The sequence below is a fragment of the Lolium rigidum genome, chromosome 3 (genome assembly GCF_022539505.1).
Source record: "Lolium rigidum isolate FL_2022 chromosome 3, APGP_CSIRO_Lrig_0.1, whole genome shotgun sequence".
NCBI classification, from domain to species: domain Eukaryota; kingdom Viridiplantae; phylum Streptophyta; class Magnoliopsida; order Poales; family Poaceae; genus Lolium; species Lolium rigidum.
Genome location: NC_061510.1, coordinates 98186290 through 98190955, shown reverse-complemented (window position 1 = coordinate 98190955; position 4666 = coordinate 98186290).

The window sequence follows — 4666 nt, the reverse complement described above, 5'->3', positions numbered from 1 at the left end:
GGCCGTTGCCGCTCCTCCCATGGAGGCGGCTCCTGAACTGGACGCTCCGGTGGTCCTGGAGCCCGAGCCGGCGACGAAGAAGGCGAAGAACGAGCTCACCACGGAGCAGAGGGCGATCGAGAGCGAGAAGCGGGCCGATCGGTGCAGGGCGCTCGAGCAACGGAAGAAGGAGGCCGCTGCCGCGGAGGAGCGGTAGCGGGCAGCGGAGCAGCTCCTCCAACTCCAAACACAGGCGAAAGCGAATGCCATGAAAGAGCATGCCATGCCCTTTTACGGCCATGCAACGCTCGCTCAGCACATGATCGTCCCGGGCGCCGGCACAGCCTCGGGGGCGGAGCTCGGCCTCGTCCGTGACCCGGCCCCTTCCTCCAAGGTCAATAGCCCCGCCGACTGCCCCCGTTTGGGTACACGCCCGGCGCGCAGGAAATGGTGGCGCCGTCGGGGTGGTACATGTACCCTTCACGGGATGGGTCACCGGAGGTGGGCGAGTCCATGACGGGGCCGTCGCCTTCGTCCATTGACCTCAACCATGCGCCGGCGAACTCCAAGCCCCCCAAGCACCTGGGAGCAGCAACAATGACCAGTGCACGCAACCTGCTCGATGATTTGTCGGCCGAGCGCGCGCCGCCATAGATGCAGGCAGCGTCCACCGTGCAGGCCCCTCTGTCTTACCCGCCGACAATGCCGACCGCCGTGCCATATCCTTCGACCTACCAGGCTCCCCCGCCACCTCCCATTGACATAGAGGAGGACACCACTGGCCATCCCGACACCATGAACATCGACCATGAGCCGTTGTTCGGTGAGGAGCTCACACAAGCCGCAGCTGCACAAGCTCGAGGTCACCAGGTTAGCAAAAGAACCAGCTACTACACGACGCAGGAGGACAAAATGCTCTTCGATGGATGGTTGGCCATTGGGCAAGATGCATTGACAGGTGCCGAGCAGAAGGTGACAAGGGATTAACTTGTCAATGCCTATAGATTGTAGACTAGGGTTTTGTTAGAAGTAGAGGGCAAGTAGATCTCGAAGGTTTCAGCCGAAAAGTACTCGCTGATTATAAAAACTAGGGTTCTGTTGACAATAGATTCGATCCTTTCTTTGTCCCTTGACTCCCCCTTATATAGGAGGTGGAGCCGAGGGTTTCGTAATATACAAGTTACAGAGTCCGGGAGGGTTTCATACCCGTCCCGTAAGTTTACAAGTCTCTATATTTCCTAATACAACTCTATCTTTCCTTAACACTAATTGGGCTTCCGATCTTTGTATTCTTCGACTCGTGGGCCTTTAGTAAACTCCGGGTACCATCTTCGGCAGGCCCATTGGGGATGCCTATGTCAGTAGCCCCCGAGATTTTGCTTGAATCAAAGAATCAGGAAAAAATCTCCCACTTTAATCATTCAATAATCTTGTCGAGTTTATTCCATATCTTTTGGATATGCAAACTGTGGTGACCCAGCGTACCACTGCATGGTGTAGTACACAAGTCGTTGACATAACACAAGTGAAACACCGTTCCACTCATATTACATCCCTCAGAGTGGTACAACAGAAACATATGCGAGTCCAAGGTATGTCTATAGAAGGATACACAAGCTGTTTACAGAAGATCAACACAGCCTCCTACTTTACAGTGAGGTAAAACTTCAAATAAAGCTCCAGAAGAACGACTCGTAGTCTAACTTATTTCTAACTTAAGCTTCAGAGCTACTAGGCTTGCTATAGAAATCTAGCTACTTAGGTGCTAGGAATAGGGAAAAGTTCCCTTCTATACTAGTCTAAGTTTCCACTTTAGTTGTTGCAGTAGTTGACTTCATTGACTTCTTTGCTTGGATTCTTCATCTTGTTGCAGTTGACTCCTTTGTCTTCGAGTTCCACGGTAGATTCTCCTTCGGTGCCTCCATAGCTAAGCAGGGGATTTAAGAGTGGGATGAGTACGAGCGTACTCAGCAAGTTCATATTAGGGAAATAGGTGTATCATGCACTAGCTACAGCCATAGACCAGAAAGTCATAGGCAAATGCAAGTTTTCATAAACATTTCTTCAAAAGGTTTATTTTATTCGAAAACTATGCCCGTCGGTCTTCACAGGGTTGACTAGAACTTCATGGAGTTCCTTTCCTGCCGCGTTCGCAGTTCCGCTTCCCGGAACAGGGGAGTGACAGTCACAATTCAATATCCTCTGCAGAGGTGCGTTACTTTTCCCATAAGAGAACTTAACCTTGTTGCCAACCAAGTCATGAGCTTGTCCACACTTCCTTTGGTGTGAGGTCAGGTATAAGAACCAAGCCCACACCGCCTTCTCCGCGACCCCCGCAAACCCACCCTTTTGTCCATCCGTACACCCCGGTAGACATCTCCCGTTCATACGGCTTTACCCACGGTGTACGTCGGACAATCCTTCATAGACGGTAGAGCCTCTCATCCAAACGTCCGGATGGGGATTTTAAAGGCTATCCCAACCTACGGCAGGTGCCTCCGAGCACCCCGCCAGGCTCTATCAAGTCCGTTGGCGTGCAGGAGGGAAAAGATACAGCTGGCTTCCCCAGAGCCATTATAGATCTTATGGTCAACGCGGTATGTACGGCGCTAGAATCACTGGACGGCATTGGTACTTAGTCCTAGATGAATAGTACCCGTGCAATGGAACCTCCACCAATCATCACATACCATGGTTCCATTGCCCACCACATAGTCATATTCATAATTGTAAAATAATATTTGCTTTTCCATGCAAGAGTGATAAGTATAGTACTTTGCATATAATTTGATAAAAATAATCAAATGACATGAGCAAGCGATGAACTTGCCTTCCTTGACTGCAAGATTATGCAGACAAAAGCTTCGATACGTGAGAACTCCAAATGCTGAAATACCATCATCGTCCGGTAAGGACAATGTTTAAAGAACTGGCAGAAATGCTATAATGCATAGTATGAGATGCAATCGTCCCGAGCGTAACCTAACCTCGATTATTAAGAATGTATGAGTTGTAAAGATTTCTTTAGGTTGGTTGCACTTTTAGAATGGTTCTCAAACAAGGTTCTTATTAGGGTTTGGTTATATTAGCATCATAACCAAGTGATGTAAGACATCATAACCATCATACACATAAGAATAGTGATGGAATAGTATGTAAAGAATAGTTGTCAATTTTAAGTGCTACGGATCATGGTTGATGATTACTTATATGATACTTCAAAAGAATAACTTTTGAAGAACAGGTTGAATAAGAATATGATCTACTATACATAGGAGCTATGGCTTTCTAGGGTTTACTATTGGATTCATTTAGTTCTCTATTAGGAACTAGTTGGGTTTTTAAATAGAATTGGTCTATATGTAACAAGTATTAACAGGTTTATTGCTATGGTTTCTTCTAAGCATCATATCAAAGGATGGTTATCAAGATGGTTTTATAAATTAGCTATTAGGTTTACTATGGTTTCACCATAGCTTTATTAAGTAATCACTAATGGTTTCTAAGCTAGATGGTTTATTATTCCTAGCTAAGGTTTATTTGAATAGGAGCATATAATATGCATTACTACACAAGATTGGTATTAGAGTTCATCACTATGGTTCTACTAGGGTTTGATGGTTGAGATTGAATTGCATGGTGTGGTATATAGGAATAGTGATCAATGGTACTAATCCAATTAGCAAGTTAGGGTTTATACCTAGGTGATACTAGTTAATCATATAGGTTTTAATTAAGAATCAGGGTTTAATAATTGTTATTAGGGTTTAAAATAATTAACTTGTTAACTAAAGATGTTTAAGTAAATAAGTTTTGATTTACCAAAATAATATTGACTTATAATATTTTCTTGAGTTATTACTATTTAAAGAAAATAAAAAAAATAGTAATTTGCAAATTAGGGTTTATGAATTACCACTAATAATTAAGTTAATGCAATTATGGTAAATAAGATTAATCTTAACATTTTATTTAGTTACTGAATAGTTAAAATTTAATTTTTGGAACTTAATTATTTATTGAATTCAATTTGCATTTTAAACAATTAGAAAGACATAATTAGTAAAGATTAAAATAAGTGAATTTTCATTTTGACACACATTTTTGTTTTATATTTTATTTGAATAGAGTTTATTTTTGTGAACATTTTGATATATTATTCATATTTTTCTGAGTTGAAATGAATTTTCTATGATTTTGCAAAGTTTCAGTTATTTTGTGAAATTTGAAATAAAGTAAAAATACTAAAGATACCCGGTACAGATCTAACCCTATGACTGACTAGTGGGGCCTTTGACCAGTCAGCTGCCACGCGGGCAGAAGACCAGTCAAAGCTTTTGACGTGGCGGTGGACACGTCCTTCTCGCCGTCGGCTCGACGCCGGCGACCAGACGAGGACGACGCCGCCGCTACAGGGCTTCCGCGGACACGCCGTTTGTACCGCTCGGACCAGGAGACGATGGTGAACCATCTGGTGGTGGCGGAGTCGACTAAAGGTCGCCGGAAATACGTCGGGGAACATGCCCTGCGGCGGTGCACTCCGGCGAACTATTGATTGAGAGCTACAGAGAGATCTAGGAAGCAAAACATGGTTCATCAGATGCGCAAGCTCACCATGAAGATGATGGTGTGGTCGGCGACGTCGATGGCCGCCGGAGTTGGGCTTGATTTCGCCATTGCCGGCGAT